Here is a 19,889-nt window from a genome sequence, read left to right as displayed (position 1 = left end):
TTAGCATATAGTCGATTCTGTCTTAAAATAGATAAGACAATCGTGAGGTGTCTAACATGATCCTCAAGAGTACGACTATATATCAAAATATCATCCAGGAACACCACCACAAATTTTCCCAAATGTTCACGAAAAAGATCGTTCATCATTTGCTGGTGGAAAGTGGCTGGAGCATTGGTTAACCCAAAAGGTAATACAAGAAACTCGTAATGGCCATACCTATCCAAAACTCGTAATGGCCATACCTATCCGAAAGGCGGTTCTTTCGACATGCCTTTCATGAATACGCATCTGGTGATAGCCAGTACGTAAATATATCTTCGTGAAATATTTCGCTCCTACTAACCGATCAATCAGGTCATCTGATCTAGGGAGAGGATAACGGTTCTTAATTGTTAGCTTGTTCAATCTCTTGTAATCTATACACATTCTCCAGGTGTTGTCCTTCTTTCTCCTAAGCAACACAGGTGCACCCCAAGGTGATTTACTTGGACGGATTTGTCCATCCTCAAATAATCTTCGAGTTGTTTAGCCAACTCATCTTCCTCAGCTTGGCTCATCCTGTAAGGTGGAATACTGACAGGATGGGCACCAGGGATCAAGTCAATACGATGATCTACTGCCCTTTCAAGTGGTAAACCTGATACCAGTTCCTTAGGAAATACATCTTGAAACGAATCAAGTATCTTCTGTATTTCTTTGCTCTCAAACACACTTAATTCATTTACATCCATGGAAGGGATGAGAAAGGAAGAAAGTGGAATCAATACGCAATGGAAAGCGGTATACAAAGAAGAATCCATTATATTTCCAAAATCAACTGTATTTATAAGAGGTCCCTGAGAGGGATGAATACAATCACCTAAAATACTATACTGGACTTTCCTATGCTGAAAAGAAAAAATATGACTAGACCAATCTATCTGGACTTGAAGAGTCTTAAACCACTCAATCCCTAATAACAAGTCTACATTTTCTAGGTGCATAACATAGCATTCTAGAGTATCTTTGTAGTCCTGAATCTGGATTGGAAGCATCTCCACCTTTCGATCCCATACTTGCCTTCCCGTAGGTAGGCGTACCTCATAGGTATGATCGCTGGGTGTCGTATCAAGACTCAATTTCTACACAAGTTTGTAGAGTTAACAAAGTTGTGTGAGCTGCCAGGGTCTAGAAGAATGTGAATTTTATGGCCATTCACTTCTCCATAAACTCGGAGAAGATCATGCAAGCCAAATACTTTAGAGTTGAACAGACAATCAGAACATGCACTAGGGTGAGAAAGTACAGTAAACTGACGTACCTGTCAAAGACAACTGGTTAGTGGCCTTTGGCTTGGGTCCTGCGTTGGTCTTTGCACCCTTTTGCTTTGGGCACTCGTTACGCATGTGTCCTTTAAAATAGCCATTGGGCTATAAATAACCCCTAACTTTTTTCTTGACTCCATTATAACCACCTAATCTATGGCTACATCCTCAAGGAAGTCCTAAACTCTATTGGTTGTATGCTTAAGTAGCCTATTGTGTTACATTTTAGCATTCCAACGCGGTTGGGAAGTCCGATTTTGACTGGGTACAAAGTCTTACCAAGAGTTTTTAGAGTCAGTAAATGACAGGTTGGCTAAAGCGCGCAGGAGGTCTACACTTGACAAGCCAACAAGAACCGAAGGGATATGAGGTTTTTGAAAGGCGATTGGGTTTATCTTCGGATCATGAAGCAAAGGTTGAAACAGGTGGGCAAGCGATACCCAAAGTTGTCATTCAGGAGCTTCGGACCTTTTCGCATCCAAAGAAAGATTAACAAGGTTTCAATGAAGTTGAAGCTACCTCCGAGCTGGACTATGTGCACGATGTGTTCCATGTCAGTTGGTTAAAGCCATATGCAATCTTTAAACCTTGGAGGGGCCTTTAAACCTTTTTTTTTTAAAGTTTAATCTAAAAAAAACAAAAGCGCCGAATGCTTTTCTGGTTTTGTTTTTCTCCTTCCCTCTTGGATTAGTGCCGCCGGCTGCCAGCGTGAGCCTGAAGTCACTCACCTTGCTGCTGTTGCCTTACGTGCTGCCGGCGCTGCCTTCATGCAGGTTTGCGTGGTTGTCTGCGCCAGCTTGCCTGCGTAGGCATGGCCCCTGCGTAGGCTGGCCACAAGCCGGCGTAGGCTTGGGCGCCTGCCGGGCCTGGCCTGGGCGCCTGCCTGCGTAGGCCTGGGCGCCTGCCTGCCTGGCCTAGGCGCCTGCCTACGTAGGCTTGGCCGACTGCCTACTACGTAGGCTTGGCCTACTTCATGCGTGCGCCTCCAACAACCATACGACCAGCATGCGACCGCCCTCCAACAGCACACGACCAGCACGCGCATGCGACCCCGCATAGCCAATCCATCACTTCTCTCGCTCTCTCTCTCTTTCGAGTTCAACCAAAACAAACGAACATGCTTTTTTCTGTTTTCTCTCCCTGAAACTGTTTATATAGTTCAAAAACATCTTTCCTCTTCTTTGCAAAGAAAACAACCCTTTCTAGACCACAATCGCTATCATCACGGGTTTCTATGATGAAAAAACAACATACTGAATCTGAAAAACAGCAGTATGCACAAAAAAAACAGCAAGCTTTTTGAACACATACCTTTCTTCGACCTCATCTTCTCTACCTACCGACTTGCTCGTTCACGAGGCACGCTCTGATACCACTGTCAAATCCCCACCGGTTCTCCTCGTGGAACGCTCCTGGTACGAGACTCGAAACCTGCAAACAAACAAACAACAGGGGAGGTGCAGGCCTGACTCACCTCCCAACTATGACAGCCATGGGCAAGCCCACAGTCTTGGCTGTCCCCACCGAGCCACGAGCTGAGCTAACTAGGTTGACGTACCGCCACACGAAGCTACCCTCGCGGGCCTCGAGATTGCTGCCGGCCTCGGCTGCGTAAAGCAGGTGCACGTCTGCACTAGATCCAAGCTCAAGACCATAGAGCTCTCACAAATTTCGCTAGACTCTATATGACTAATGACTAACCTTGGCCACCCTTTTATAGGCTCTTGGCCGGTCATCAGGCGTCCACACTTGGGCGCCCGCCCGTCCATACTTGGGTGCCCGCTCGTTAGTCTATCCCTAACTCAACTCGCCAATCAGCGTGCCTAGCTCCAAGCTTCCCCAAACCTCGAAGCTAGTCTTGCGTGCGTGTAGCACACGGTAGATACACACTGTGCACATGACAAAACTCGACCCCATGACTTCCAAGCCAGCGAGTGCGGTAGCGAGAAAACTTCCATCCCCAAAGATAGGCTACCTCCTTTAGGTTCCACGATGCCTTGAGAAGCGCTACGCGCTAAGGGATCCACAGATTTGGCCTAAAAAGAGAAAATTTCATTTTCTTTACATCTATACACCAGCAATTTCTACTTATGCGACTCGAAAATGAGTTCAAGGAGCACGTCAAAATGTGCAACCAATCTTGCAGTATGCCAACAAAATTTCGAACTTATGTTTGCAATTGGGCATTTTTTATGAGGACAAGAAAGAGCAATTCCTCTATGGCCTTGACATGTAAATCCAGTGGGAAGTGCGTATGTTTCAGCCACCCACCTTCAAGGATGCACTCTAGCTTGCGCTAAGTGCTACAAGAAATACGAAAAGGTGCACAATGTGCATTGATTTATATACAGACTGCCCAGATGATGGCCAATCCTTGCGAGAAGTACCAGGCTCTCCATGACAAGTTCCAAAAGATTTTTCTTTGGGATAATCTCCCTCCCCAGCTCCCCCGAGCTAGACTGGAGGATCACAAGATTGACCTCCTCCCAAGCTCGGATCCCTCAAGCAAGTTTCCATACCACTTATCCAAGGCAATGGAAGCAGGGTTAGACCGCCAACTCCAAGAGCTGTTATAGACTAGCTTCATATGCTCTAGTGTGTTGCCCTTTGCCACCCCTATCCTGTTTGTGAGAAAAACGGATGGTTCTTCTTGATTGTATGTGGATTATCGTACACTCAATAAGCTGACAATAAAAAGCAAGTTCCCGATGTCTTAGATTGACTACATTTTAGAGAGACGGAATGGGACCAAGGTGTTCTCGAAATTAGATTTGAAAAGTGGGTAGCACTAGATTCGGATTGTTGAGGGAGACATCCCCAAGACAGCCTTTCATACGGAACAAGCCCACTATGAGTTTCCGATCATGCCTTTTGGCTTAACGAATGGCCCAGCCACATTTAACTACACGATGATGTGGATATTTAGGGACTTGATTGGCAAGTGTGTGTTTATATTTTTGGATAACATACTTGTATTTTCAACTATGGTAGAGTAGCGTGACATTGATGTAGAGAAAGCTCAAAAGTTATACCAATAGATAGAAAAATGTTCTTCTCACATGCATGGGAGGTTCACTTTAGACATATGTAACGTAGCATCTTAGTGTATGGAGGAGGGGTTTTTTATTTAGGACACTAACATGCCATATACATGCAAGAGGAGATTAAACAAATAGATATCTAATGTAATTTAGTTATGTAAGTTCATAGAGAGAGGTTCTAAATTCGAAATTTAAACATGTATACTTACAAAAGGATGTTGAACAATTGTGTTTTAAAAAAATGTATAAATTAAAAAAATAGTAGTATTTCTTAAAAAATATTGATATTTTCAATACATGCTTGAACATGCATTCAATTTGTGTTTTAACAGAGTGAAACCCCTGATCTCACATGTCAGTAGAGAATTTTTTTTAAAAGCAAATGCATTGACATCAAAGATACTCTTGGAAACAAGGTTGAAAGACTTGCATGCTGTATATATTTAAATGTGGGATGATATGTTTCTAGAGAAGTGAGCAACTGAATTGATATTGAAAGCGAAATCATACACACTAATAGGAGACATGCTATGTATAAAATGAAGAAAGATTGACTATTGCAAAAGATCATTGGTAAGATAGAAGAACTGATAGGAGATGCATTATAAACTGAAGACAGTTTCACCGTTGCAAAAGGTCATTGGTAAGATAGAAGCACAATGAGAAATGGAAGGGTGTCATGAAGATGTTTGTGGGTATCACTTTGTTCATGAAAATAAAGTTAGGAATTTTTTTCACGTGTGCAACTTGCCATACTTGTCAAACTTTTAACATGAAGGAACTGAAAAAAGTCCATTGCTCCCAATCCTCATGTTAGGCCCTTTTGAAAAATGGGATTTAGATTTTATTGGTTCTTGCCACACTCAAGGAAAGTTACACATTACAGTGGCCATTGATTATGCCAACAGATGGGCTGAGGCAAAAGCCACAAGGAGTGTGTGAGAATAGTAGCCAATTTTTTAATGGAGAAGAACATTTGCACGGATTGGATGTGAGTGGGGGAGTTTTATACAATTGTTCACAACTCTATTGAAACATCAGTTTTCTTTGACATACCATCCACAAAGTAATGGTTTGGTTTGGTGGAGAAAATTAATGGGGTTTTGAGCGCATCACTTAAGTCAATCCTTCGCATCACTCAAAACAAGGAGCAATGAGTGGAGCACACAGGCATAGATCAAGAAGCACAAGCAGAGGCCTGGGGATGAAAAGCATGGAGAAAATCAATGATTCTACAAAAATGTTGGTTTCGTTGTTTTTATGACTATGATAGAAAATATGGCTGAGCTCATTTCAATGGCTATTTTTTCTCTCCCCCTCACCTTTGCTTGAACCTGTTAATCAAAGTGTGCTGCACTAATCTTCCTTGGACTTTATCTGTTTCTACAGGGATACCACAGTTTAGATGGCTTGCCAAAGAGACACAGCCTAAAGTTTACCATGGTAAGACCAAGGTGGTAATCTTCCACACTAAACTAGGTTACTTACAAAAAAACCTCCTCATTTGATGGAGAGGTACCAGCGATTGTACAGGCACACATACTTCAGAGAGAGGTTTTAATTTTGATGAGAGTGGCTACCACGATCGTGACTGGCAAGAGGTTTGCATTTCTGGCCTGCCTTGTTCTCATGCACATTGTTGGCAGCTTTCAACAAAGGCCTTCCTAACTAGCAGCTAAGGTTTGAACCAAATAGAAAGGCTATAGATTATTATGTTGTCATGTTTTATCTGCAGTGCACTATTCGTCCCACATTACATTATCTAGGCGCATCACTTCAACAAATTACCTATCCATCACCTAGGAGAGACAGTGATGTCCACAACTGCTAGCCTTATCTTCCTCTTTGCAATCAATTGATCAGGAAGGAATTGTGGCCCATGGCAGGTCTACATGATGAGGATGTGAGTTCAATCAGACATGCTAATGAGGATATATAGAGGCTACTTTCTCAAGCCAGGGGAGGAGGGTTTTTATCAAGATATTAGAAAACTGGGGGGGCGGGGGGGGGGGGGGGGGGGGGGTTTGTTTTACTTATCACATGCACTGATGACTTCTATAGGGTAATTTCTATGTTTCATCTAGAGAGGAGAGGTTGATCTCACGAGGAAGCATAGGGAGCTACACAGTAGAATTCCTTAATATATGTGAGAAAATATCCTAACATCTTGATAAACTACCTCGTGCTTGTACAAAGCCCTTAACTTCACAACCCAAAAAACTTGACTGAATGTGTCCATACTGTGAACCAAACAAATATATGATTAACTAATAGACGTGAGGTGAAATTTCACCTCATGCCAAGACCAAAAGAGCAGCTTTGAGGTCATGATAAGCCTTGACCTGAAATCTAAAGAATTAAAACTTTGACTAGCAGGCTAAGAAAGGATAGCTTTGGTGTCATGATAGAAAGACCTTCCTCCCAGTCAGCTGGAGCCAGAATCAACAATCAAACCACAAAGCTGTCCATGTATCCAACCTCAAGGCTTATTCATCATCTAGCCATGAAACGTATTGGACCTTGCCCTAATACACAAAATGGCTAGAACAATTAAAAAAAACTCAAGAGTTCATGGAAATGAGAAAGTAGATTGGCCCCACATAAACCAACACCACATGCAAGCTTAAAGACCATCTACAGCACAGCTCTATTATGTACAAACTTTACTTCCAATTTTTGGCAACATCAAGTATAGAACAATGTATATTTGATTGCATCAAAGATCTGCACTGTCATAAAGACTAATCTGACTTGATTCTCTTGCACGTCTCTAAAAGGAGTGTTAGAAGCGACTCACACATCTGCGAACAATCAGGCTCATTGCTGTCTTTGCGAGCAGGAGAGTACACCATCCACGCATGATCAAGTTTGCGATCAGGTCTAACTATCACAGATCCAGGAGCCTCTGCATCTTCTCTTACAACAAGCCCATCACTTTTGCGATTGTATCTCAGCTCTATATGCTTTGCGCACATCGCCATGACAGCAGGAAGGGGTATGATTACAGGTAGCTTAGCAGCACCTGCCAACTCATTAGATGCTATTTCAGGGCTGAAGTTGTGCCATGGAAGCTCAGCATGCGCAATATGAGACATCGTAGAGAAAGCATTAGGAGCAATGGTCACTTCTGTGTGGAAGGAAACAACAGGAAAATCACAAGGTAAAGGATGTTTCGCCAGAAAGTTTTGCCTCTTCACATATGTCAAGTCTTCCAACGACCGTATGTCACCCTGTCAAAAAACCAGCTTACTCAATTACTGATTGGCATCAACATACAACCTATGTATAGTGTAAGAAATGAATGAAAAGAGACCCGCCTTCGTGAATAGCAAACAGAAGTTCAAGCTTCATGATAAGAGGGGACCATAATGCAGATTCATCAGGCCATATCCCTAGGCTGGATCACGCAGGCATAATGCAGATTGATTAGGCCATACACTAGTGGGACACATATCACATTATTACAGCAGACTCTTACCAGGAGGGTACAATGGGAGCGGTCAATGGGAAAGGTATAGCATTGCAGACCACATGCAAACCTTCTAGAGACAGTTATGGCGTTTTTGTACCTGTTGGAGAATTGCCTGAGGCTAACCCTTATTAGGGATTTGTTTAATGCTCATATCACTAGGTTTGGCTAACCATTCAATATAGATTTGGACAATTGTCTAAATCTAACTACAATTAATATCTTATTGCTATTGGGGACTTCCATAATTCTCTTCTCACTAGACCTAAAACCCTATTTTAGACCCTGCCTAAGGCCAACCCTATTTGCTCTTCTCGTTGGATTTAGCCAACCATTCATTGATATATATTTGGACAAATCTATATACATACATACACCACTCCTATTGGGGATTTGCCTAACGCCCCTCTTACTAGAACCATTTAGTAAAGATTTGGACAGTTGTCCAAATCTATATTCAATTCATAGCTCACTCATATTAGTAGGTGGCAAGTTTCCTTGTTTTTGACACTTATAGAATGGAGCCCTACTGGTTGTATAGTGGAAGGTCCTTGGTGCTGACCCCACATGCCCCATCCTTCATACCTCCAGAGACGGTTAAACACTGCATTTGGAAATGCAGAGAGGCACACTTCGTGTGGCAGTATGTGAGTCACTTAGTTGGAATGCTAAAGAGAAACATTTTCTTTATCAATTGGGGCTCTATTGCATGGTTAGTCCAGTCTAGCCCACAAGTCTTTTACAAGGGCACCCACTTTGATCACGCATACCTGAGATTATAGATTGTGATTCACGATCTTCATTGGGCCAGGTTCTAGTCTCCCATTTTATACCATTTTCCTGGCAAAGGGGAATTTTGGCAAACCCCCAAAAGTTGCTGAACCTGCCCTGAAATGGCTGCAAAGTTTTTTTTAATTTTTTTTTTTAAATTCTGAAATCAAAGTACCTACAGCCCACATGGCGGGGAACTCTGCGAGGCAGTGCTGGCCTCGACAGATGTGCAGATGGAAGAGTTGCAGGCGGTGTGCAGCTGGCGACGGGACAGATCTGCAGCTGGGCTGATGGCTGATGGCGTGCAGGGTCCAGCTGGGCTGTTGCCGGGCAGGGTCAGAGGGGCGGCGTCTGGGCTTTGTCCGCCTTGTGAAGCTGTGGACGGTACCCTCCAGCACAGATGAATAGGGTGCAGACGGGCTAGAACTGTGGCCGCCGCGTGCAGGCGGCGTAGCTGATGGGCGAGAAGGCGGTGGGGCAGACACCTGCGCACTAACGACGCCAGCTATGGTGGCAGGACTGGGCGGCGCCACCTGTGAGCTGAGCGGCGGCACAGTCAGGCCAGGTTGGGCGAAGCTGGACTACCGGACGGAAGTCGGCGACGGCTGGACGGCGGGCTGGGCACCGGAACCCGTTCGACGGACGGAAAAACACAGTCAAGTCAGGTCGACGGAATTTCGCAGCGATGGAACCTGCTGTGCTGGCAGATCTCAGAGACAGAATTCCACAGGCAGCCCCAAGCTTTGATACCAATTTGTTGGTGTTGGACTCACACACACTCGCACACACAGAAACTTGCACATTAGGGTTAGGTGCAGGAAGAAGAAGCTCACATAGAAATGAGAGAGAGAGAGAGAGAGAGAGCCAAAAGTGTGGTAGCCACAAAATGCAAGTCAACCCTTGCATGTGTGTCACATCCATATAATATAGAAGTACAAAATATTATATGGATAGAGTGTCCTTTCACACTTGATATCCAAGGGGAAAAACCACATGGGAAAAAGTGCCCTTGGTTAAGCCCTGTTCACACATAGCACTACCATAAGTGAGCATATGCCTACATTATCTCCACGACAAGTGCATGCTTCGCAAAAAAGGCAAGTCGGAGTCTGCTTTTGTTGCCTCTAACAAGGGCAAAGGCAAAGGCGGAAAAGGGAACCCCAATGTCACCATTTGGCCACCCAATTGGTCCACCCGTGCTTTCTTATCATGTATGTACATTGGACTAGTGTCCATGATGGCAATTGTATATGCCGGGGATTGATGTGACTCATGTGTTACTGTGGACTTGGCTTTCCGTTGGGACTTGTGCCTCCGTGTACATGCCTGGAGCACGTCTATTTTGGTATAGTCTCATGAACGGGGATTGTCCATACTAATGCTGCATTGCATAGCATCTTTATGTGCTTGCTTGCAATTGAAATTGCATGCTGTTTTCATGCTTGCTTAACCAATGTGTAGTTCCGGGTAAGGGGACGCCCGCCCGCGAACCGTGCCTGTGAAACTGTCTGCTGACATGGTTATGTGGCATGTGACAGGTGGTAAGTATTGGTCATAAACTTGGCCTTAGGAGTTAGCACTAATTTATAAGTGAGTGTGTACACACTTCATTAAGTTTTGGGCGACCAAAACTCACTTATAAATTATGACCAGCCCGGTGTTCACACACACTGATGTCCCGAGGTAGACATAACCCAATGTCCACCACCCAGACCTTATCCCCTTTGTACAAAGGGAGTAACCAACCATGTGTCCACTCTAGCTTGCTCCACAAAGCATGTGTCTGCCACCTACACTGGACAACTCACCACCTCTCTCCTCCTCCTCTCTCTAGAGATTGGCGCCTCCTTCATGAGGACTGTTGGGCTGTATTTTCTGCACATTCTCCTTCCCACCTCCATTTCCAAGCTTGCTAAGGTGATTTTCAAGCTTCCAAGAGTGATTCCAGATGCTAATCACTCTCCTACACACTCCCAATGACTGAAATTCAGCAAAACAGCTCTCTTTATGAATGTGATTACTGTGGCAAGTCAGGCCATACTGAGGCTTGCTGCTTTGCTCGTCGTGATGATTCTCATGCAGCCAAAGCCAAGTATAAAGCCCAGGATGCTTCTAAAGCATCTCACAAGGACAACACTAAAGATAAAGGCAAAGTTTCAAAGGAGGGATCTGCCAAAGTTGCATACATGGCAGTCACAGATTCATCCACTTCTTCTTAGGATTCACTCCTTGTGATCACAAATATGAAGAGGTTAGTGACACACCTGAAGCGGTGGACAGGGTTGGTGATAGTGGTGCTTCTACCCACATGACCAATCAAGCCCATATCTTGGAGGACTACCAGACTCTCTCTTCTTCAGTTTGCATTGGCGACAACTCCTCAATTCCTGTCACCGGTGTGGGTAATGTTTCTTTGGGTTCCTCTACCACCTTACATGATGTTCTACATGTACCACAGATTTCCAAAAATCTGTTTTTACTATACAAAGCTTCTTAGAAGGGACTTGGTGTGTACTTTGATGATGAGGCCATCGAAGTAATCGACATGAAGACTCTCTCGGTTGTTGCCAATGGAGTCCATGATGGGGGTCTCTACAAGATCACCAATTTTTCTTCCCAAATCCCTCACACTGACTCCCATATTCATCACCTTTTCTCCCCCTTGGTGGCTTTGGTTTTTGAGGCGGATACTTCTCTGTGGCATTCTCGCTTTGGTCATGTATCCATTGTTGCCTTTCAGAAGTTCCATTCTAAGCAGGTTGCCAGCGGACTACCTCAACTCAGGTCTCTCTCACACATCTGCTCATCGAGATGCATTTCCAAAGGAGACCGAGGACTGGAGCTATCTCATTAACCGCTCTCTTACAAAAGCGGTTGAGGGGATGACTCTAGAGGAAGCTTTTATGGGACACAAGCCTTCTGTTTCTCATCTACGTGTTTTCGGTTGTGTTGCTTTTTGTGCATGTCCCATATAAGAAAAGGACCACACTCGCATCGAAGTCAAAGAGGATGATCTTCACAGGCTACAGTTTGAGATCCAAAGGGTACCGCTTTTGGGATCCAGAGGTTGATGACATCATCATTTTCCTTGATGCTCGGTTTGATGAGAGCTTGTTTGGCATCGATTCCTCTCCACCTGATGCATCTTCCGACTTTCTGGATGATCCATTCCCGGCAGATGCTAGTGATCTTATACCTCTTCCACGTCCAGCTCCTCCTCCTCCTCCTCCCCTTCTGCAACCCCGGTGCCAGCTACTACTTTACAGCCCCCATTTTCTTGTTGCACCAGCTTCTGCAGCTCCTAATTCCTCTATGACTCTGGGATTACCCTCACCAGTACTTACTTCATCACCACTTCCAACAGCATCGGATGAGTCCTCTACTACAGCTGGATCTTCTTCTTCACGCTTTGAGAGGATGGCTGGCCTCTACCTTGGTGGTTTCAGCAACTCTTTAGAGATTCTGGTATCATTGATGCACAGCTCCATAACCAGATCTCTACCACCACCCCTGGACCTCACCGTTCATCTCGAGCTTCCACATCTCATCACATAGTGAATTATGCTCTCATGAGTTCTCTCCAGGAGATCGATAACTTGAGAGCCCAGAGGAGGCTCTTTCATAGCCGCTGTGGCGGCAAGCCATGGAAGCAAAGATGGCTTCTATTGAGAGGAATAACACTTAGTCTTTGGTGCCACGGCCTTTACATCGTCGTGTTATTGGTGTGAAATGGATTTTCAAAGTCAAGTTTCATGCAGATGGTACTTCGGACAAGTTCAAAGTCCACCTTGTTGCTCGAGGATATGCTCAGAAGGCAGGTGAAGACTTTGATGAGACATTTGCTCCTACAACCAGGTATACCACCATCAGGATTGTTTTGGCTCTGGCTGCACACTTTAGATGGCCCATGTTCAGATGGATGTCAAATCTGCTTTTCTAAATGGAGATTTAGAGGAGGAAGTTTACATTGAGCAGTCTCCTGGTTTTGTGATTCAGGGACAGGACACCCATGTGTATCTTCTGCAAAAGGCTCTTTATGAACTCAAATAGGCACCTCGTGCTTGGTATCAAAGATTGATGCCTTCTTGTTATCTCTTGGCTTTGAGAGGGCATATGCTGACAGCAATCTCTATGTGCTTCTTTCTGATGGAGATATTTGTGTCATTGTTTTGTATGTTGATGACCTCATTCTTTCTGGCTCAGATACTGGGTTGTTCACACAAGTTCAATCCAAGCTTTCAGAGACATTTCAATGAAGTGACACAAGTATGATGATGGAGGCAAAGTGTGTGTGCGTGAACAAGCATTAGAGGCTTGCATGTAAACCCTAGATGGATAAGGGTTTGTGGCAATACCCCAGCCACTATAAAGACGAGGTAACCCTAGCTCGTATGAATGAGTGGGTAAGCCTTAATGTGTAAGGCTGAAAATCATAAGTGATAAGGTTTTGATTAAATTTGTGTGGCTGTCTTGAGCGTATCTATCTCTCTTCCTCTCTCCTTTATCTCTCACGATTCTCTCTCGTGGCTGCCATGCCAAACTTGTGACATGGTATCAGAGCCATCAAGGTGAAGGTCGTCAAGGAGAAGGTGACTGCATCCTCTCAGAAGCGGTCTACATCATCTACACCTGTCACATGCACTCTGCACTCAGTGCATGGTGACAAACTGGCTTATCATCAGCAGTACAACAGTCGTACAGTATTAGAACCCAGTAGGATGATATTTGTCGTACGTCGTGACCCCATTGTACATCCTCAGTCCAGGATAAGTCAGGCACGAGCTACGTAGGTCATTCCTCAGCCTTAGCGGGTCAGTCAGTCAGTCAAGTCCCTTAACCCACTTGGAGAGAATCAATCATGCATGTAGAGTCAGTAGAAGCCTTAGGGTTTGCATCAGAAAGCACTCTGCATCTTGCATAATATGCATTCATATGCCTGTGCGTCATTTAGAACATCCCAGAAGCCTTAGGGAATTTACTAGGATTTATCTGGTATTTTTTCCATATTTTCTGGTATTTATTTAGCATTTATTGTCATTTATAAATATAAACTTTATTAAATAAATGACCAGCCAACTTTACCAACCTCTAGTTAGTATAAATAGGCTTGCATAGGGCTTAGTTTCTCATTCAGTCTTCAGTGTGCTAAGAGCTTTCCTCCTCAACCCTAGGAGTTCCCTTGCCTTCAACATTAGACTAGTCTCATCCAGCCCTTGGAGTGCTTGAGTTTGCTTCAGCCAGCCCTGGTTCTCCAACGCATGAAGTTCAGCAGTACTAACGCAGCCAGTCAGCAGTCCTAACTCAGCAATTCAGTAGGACAGCATACAGGCGCAGCCGTACAGTCCTCCTCAGTCCCCAAAACAGCAAACAGTCCTGCGTTTTCTGTCCAGCATCAGCACAGCCCTGCGTTTACAGTCCCACAGCAGTCCTACCTTGCGTTTCAGTCCAGCCTCATCCATACAGTCTGCGTTTCAGTCTACAGCAGTTCTCAGCCTCCCAATCATCATCCCCATCTGCCCCAGCCATCTGGTAAAGGTAACATAGCATTCCTAAGCATTTACAGCATTCTAACATAGCTTGGAACAGTCCATCGCCTTCTTTTCGCAACCTCAAGTGTGCAGCCCTTCCTCATGCCCTTGGGAAGAGTGCATAGGCTCGAGATCAGCTCATCGAGGTGTTTCTACAGCCGTGTAAAGTTCAGCTAGGCTTCCGATCCTCCGAGATCTTGCGTTTGGCTTATCTACAGTCCACAGTCATTCTCTCTAAAGAAATAAAGCAAATACTATCTCGTTATCGGGATAGGGGGGCCTTCAGTGGGGGTAATTCGGGACCCAATCTGGTGTACAGTTCTCATATCTCTCTCTCATCTCTTTAAAGTTTGCCACCTAAGGGGCTTGGTGGGTACACATACAGGCTGACAAGTGTCCCCATAAGGTGTCCAGGTAGGTGTCCAGCCCATAGTGCTCCATTTGTCCTGTTTGTATAAGTTTAGGTCCAACCAAATGGGAAATGGCCATAAGTTGTCCGGACTTCATTAATTTTGGTCCAACCAAATGCGAACGCATTATAAGTTGTTCGGCCACTTATTAATGTGTGGACCTGTAAACCAATAAACTTTAGTAGTAAATGAAATAAGCTGTAAATTGAGTGTGGACGCACTTACCACCTGCAAAACCCATAAGCCCACAGTTTTAGGCCCAAACAGGAGTGCACACACGCGTCCACAAGGTGCCCGGGCGTCCCCGGTCCCTCGGACTTTACAAGCCAAAATAACAAGCATTGTCCAGGCAGCAAGACAATGTCACACAAAGTAAAATAAAGTTATGGCATGCATCATTTATGCATTGTGCACATGTAAACTTGGAGAACCACCTATCATCATTCTTGTACTTGAAAATATTCCGCCTGCCATCATAACACACCATGTGTGCATGGCCGGAATCCACACGGGCACCGCCCGAAAGTCCACAAATGTCCTGCCATGTCCTTGGACTCATATGCATCCACTCATATGATCCATACACATGCCCAGGTATAATACATACATGCATTCGCATGTTTCTAGGCCTGACACGCATCCGCATGTCCCTAGAATATAGGGATTTGTGACAACAGGATCTTCCAATACAAAGACTTCCGCTGCATATCACATTGGTATCACATTCAGATTGTCCACACACACCGTATCCTAGCGTGGGGGCATCCTTGGATGGTTAGATTGCGTTCCGGCACGACCACCGACTTCAGTATCATGTCTACTAAAGAGAGTACTCATTAGCCGGAAGACGTCTCTCCCAAAGGAGACCATGTTCTTCCGCCTACAGCAGACACCATAGCTCTTCTTAGAGCTCAGAACCAGCTGCTCATGGAGCGTCTCCAACTCTTGGAGGCAGCAGAGCAGCACGTCCTTCTCCACCTCCAGCAGCATCCGACTACATCTCCCTCTTCTTTTTCAGATGGAACAACAAAGGAGAGAGGATGAGGCCCGAAGGAAAAGAGAAAAAGTAGAAAGACGGGACTATGAGGAAGCCCGATGTAGGATCGATGAAGACCGGCGTAGGATCGATGAAGACCGGCGTCAGGCTGAACTCGCCGCTCGGGAACACCAACGTGAGCTTGATCGAGAACGTATGTTACTCGAGCACCAACGGGAAAAGGAGGCCATACACTTGAGGTATCAGCAGCTCTCCTCAGTCTCCCCAGTCATAGGTGTCACCAGCCAACAGTTCGCAGCAGCATCAACCACCGTCATTCGCAATCAACCAAACTTCAGTAAGTATGATGGTAAGTGTGATCATTCATCAGTTAATCAATTTATTCATCAGTTTAATCTATGCATCCTATGCCATCCGTGATATTTGATGCTAAGCAGGAGGGTGAGAGTGATGCTGCTCAGAAGAGCCTCATCCGAGCTTATGGCTCTGCCCAGGGCCGACAGTTTGTAGTCCTTTTCGATATAGGTAGTTCTGAAGACGCCTTCTCTCCCCAGTTGGCCAATAAATTGAATTGCACATTAGTCCCATATCATCTGGATGTGGACGGGTTTACACCGGGTTTTCGCACCCACATTTTCCAGAAGGCACAACAATTTGCCTTTGAAGTTCAGAAGGCCTCATTTCAACAAGATTTCATCGTCTCACATCTGTTGGGGTGTGACATGATCTTAGGAATTCAATGGTTCCGTCAGTATGAGCCTATTCCCGTTTGGGGGCAAAACACTTTTACTATTTGTAAAGGTTTTCCTGAGACTGTCATGATTCGTGGGGATAGAAGCATTCTTGGCATCCCATTGATTTCGCATCTCTAGGCCAGACGAGCTATCCGCAAGGGAGCAGAAGGAGCACTCCTTCATGTTCGTGCTCAAACAGCCCCTCCCTCCTCAGTAGCATCCGTTACATCTTCAGTCCCTCAGTTAGCAGACCTCCTATCCAGACATCAGGACATTATGCTTAGGGACGATCTCTCGCCCAGTCTCCCACCCTCTCGCCCTAAGGACCATCACATTGATTTGGTCCCCGGATCACATCCTCCTAGCAGGTTTCCCTATCGTCTTTCCAAGACTTTAGAGAGCGAGTTAGAAAAGCAGATATCTGAGCTTCTCCGAGCCGGATTCATTCGGCCTTCTTCCTCCCCATTTGCTGCACCAATCCTATTTGTCCAAATTAAGGACAAGTCTGCACGTCTTTGTGTAGACTATAGGGCATTAAACAAACTCACTATCAAGAATAAGTTTCCAATGCCAAGGATAGAGTACATTTTGGAGCGTTTAGACGGTGCTAAGTTTTTCACTAAGATCGACCTGAAGAGTGGTTACCATCAGGTCCGCATTTTTGAAGCTGACATTCCAAAAACAGCTTTTCGGACGGAGTGTGGTCACTACGAGTTCGTAGTCATGCCTTTTGGGCTTCCAAATGCACCCGCAACCTTTAATAAGATGATGTCTAGGATTTTCGCAGTCCACATTGGGAAGTGTGTTTTCATATTCCTTGATGACATACTAGTCTTCTCAGCCACTGCGGAGCAGCATGAGAAAGATGTGCAGAAAGTCTTGCAACTTTTGCGAGATAATCAGCTCTACATAAACCCCAAAAAGTCTGTCTTTGGTGTTAAGGAAGTTCAGTACTTGGGCTACATCATCGGTTCCGATGGGATTAGACTGGATCCATCAAAGGTTCAGGAGATCTTAGATCGGGACATTCCTAAGACCGCCCAAGAAATCCGTTCATTCGTAGGTCTTTGTCAGGCCTATAGTACCCATGTCCATCAGTTTTCCAACCTTGCAACACCTCTTACCAACTTGCTCAAGGGGGTGAAGACTCACAAGCAGAAAGTCTCAGTTACAGGCAAGGCGCTTGATGCATTCCGTGCACTCCAGAAAGCTGCCTCAGAAGCACCTGTATTAAAGTTAGCATCATGGGACGAACCTTTCGAGGTCATCACCGATGCCAGCAATGTAGCCATAGGTGCAGTCCTCCAGCAGGACAATAGACCCGTGGCATATTACAGTAGAAAGTTGGATGTTGCCGAAAAGAATTATTCGGTATATGACAAAGAGCTTTCGGATGTGATCACAACGCTCCAGCATTGGAAGCCTTTTCTTTATGGACAGGCTTTTTTCACAGTGAAAACAGACCACCAAGCACTTAAGTGGCTTAAGACTATGCCAAGTGCCCATTGGAGTGATCGACAGGCCAAGTGGAGTCAAATCTTCCAACAGTTCGGAGGTATGATTGAATACATCCCTGGTAAGCATAACCCAGTAGTAGCAGATGCTCTTAGTCGAAAGTCTAGCATCCAGGCAGTCCAAGAATCTACCATTCTCGAAATCACAGGGAAGGACTTAGATAGTATGAAAGACCAATATGTCGACTCCCCTGAGTTTGGTACTCAGTACAGTTTGGCCCTCAATTCTGAGCCTGGCCACTATTCAGTACAGAACGGTTGGTTGTTCTACAAGAACCGTCTCTGTGTTACTCGGGAAAAGCATTCTGCTCTTCTCCACGATGCCCATGACTCCTTAGTTGGAGGACATAGGGGTATCAACAGTACCCTCGAGAAATTAGAACGATCCTTTTATTGGCCAAAGATGAGGCGTGATGTCTATGCACATGTACAAGCCTGTAAGATTTGTCAAAAAGTCAAGGTTCCCCATACAAAGAAGGCAGGTTTACTTCAACCTTTGCCTATCCCCGACGGACCTTTCATCGACATATCTATGGACTTTGTAGGGCCTCTACCAGCATCCACCGGATCCCGTAACACTCAGTGTTTTACCATTGTGGATCACTTTAGTAAATTCTGCATGCTCATCCCATGCAAGCATACGGCCACAGCCGAGAACGTAGCCCGTCTGTTTCTCAAGCATTGGTATCCAGTTTGTGGTTTGCCTAGCACCATAACATCAGATAGAGATTCCAAGTTTACCTCGCATTTCTGGAGAACATTATTTGAAAACTTCGGAACTAAGTTGCAGTTGCCTAGTGCATTCCATCCGCAGACAGATGGCCAAACAGAAATTTATAACCAGTTGGCCTTTGATGTTCTCAAGTCATACTGTCATGACCAGCAGTCCAAATGGGAACATTATCTTCCATTGGTCCAAGCTATCTTGAACGACACTCATTCATCCAGTGTCGAACGGACTCCATATGAAGCAGCCTTTGGTCGCCGTTTTTCTTCTCTTTTGTCGAGAATGGTGTCTCCATCTTTAGAGGCTAATAAAACCACAGAAGCATTTTCCGAGATCATTGAGTCAGTCAAGGACCACTTGACCAAAGCTCAGGAAGCATATAGCAGACAGGCGAATAAGTCTAGACGAGATGTCCACTTCAAGGAAGGAGATTGGGTCTATTTGTGTATCATGAAACAGAGATTGAAACAAATGGACAAACATTGTCCCAAGCTTTCATTCTGTAGTTTTGGCCCTTTTCCAATAATCAAAAAGTTAAGTGATGTCTCCATGAAGTTAAAGTTGCCTACCAGTTGGACAATGCATGATGTTTTTCATGTTTCTTGGCTAAAAACCATATGTTGGTCCAGAAGTGTTTGATGTTTCGGATGAACAGCAGCCAGACGTGGTAGACGAAACACAAGTTATTGAGCCCGACCAGATCCTTCTTCGTCGATGGAAGCATGGTTCCGGTTGACGGATACGTCAGTTCTATACGAAATTCCGAGATCGAGGCACCCACGAAGCCGTATGGCTAGACGAGGAGTTCTTCCAGGAGTACCCCCAGTTGTTGGCGGACTACTTGGAAGCCATGAACCTGCCGCTAAGCTAAGCAGGAGGGAATGTCACATGCACTCTGCACTCAGTGCATGGTGACAAACTGGCTTATCATCAGCAGTGCAACAATTGTACAGTATTAGAATCCAGTAGGATGATATTTGTCGTACGCCGTGACCCCATTGTACATCCTCCGTCCAGCCTCTAGTTAGTATAAATAGGCTTGCGTAGGGCTTAGTTTCTCATTCAGTCTTCAGTCTGCTAAGAGCTTTCCTCCTCAACCCTAGGAGTTCCCTTGCCTTCAGCATTAGACTAGTCTCATCCAGCCCTTGGAGTGCTCGAGTTTGCTTCAGCTAGCCTTCGTTCTCCAACGCATGCAGTTCAGTAGTACTAATGCAGCCAGTCAGCAGTCCTAACTCAGCAATTCAGTAGGACAGCATACAAGCGCAGCCGTACAGTCCTCCTCAGTCCCCAAAACAACAAACAGTCCTGCGTTTTCTGTCCAGCATCAGCACAGCCCTGCGTTTACAGTCCCACAGCAGTCCTACCTTGCGTTTCAGTCCAGCCTCATCCAT

General features: G+C 45.1%; 1 pseudogene across 1 annotated transcript in view; it reads right to left on the bottom strand.

Moving 5' to 3' along the window:
* Positions 1 to 6,820: 6,820 nt before the first annotated feature.
* LOC147633076 (uncharacterized) overlaps positions 6,821 to 19,889 on the bottom strand; it is a 76,404-nt pseudogene continuing 63,335 nt past the window's right edge. Inside the window, exon 8 of the transcript XR_015267080.1 lies at positions 6,821 to 7,578. The product of XR_015267080.1 is annotated as an uncharacterized LOC147633076 (transcript). The remainder of the gene's footprint in view (positions 7,579 to 19,889) is intronic.

Source organism: Cibotium barometz, chromosome 12 (assembly GCF_041138505.1).
Source record: "Cibotium barometz isolate CiBa-2024 chromosome 12, ASM4113850v1, whole genome shotgun sequence".
NCBI classification, from domain to species: Eukaryota; Viridiplantae; Streptophyta; class Polypodiopsida; order Cyatheales; family Cibotiaceae; genus Cibotium; species Cibotium barometz.
The sequence above is the reverse complement of the archived record's forward strand: the minus strand, read 5'-3'. Positions and strand labels throughout refer to the sequence as shown.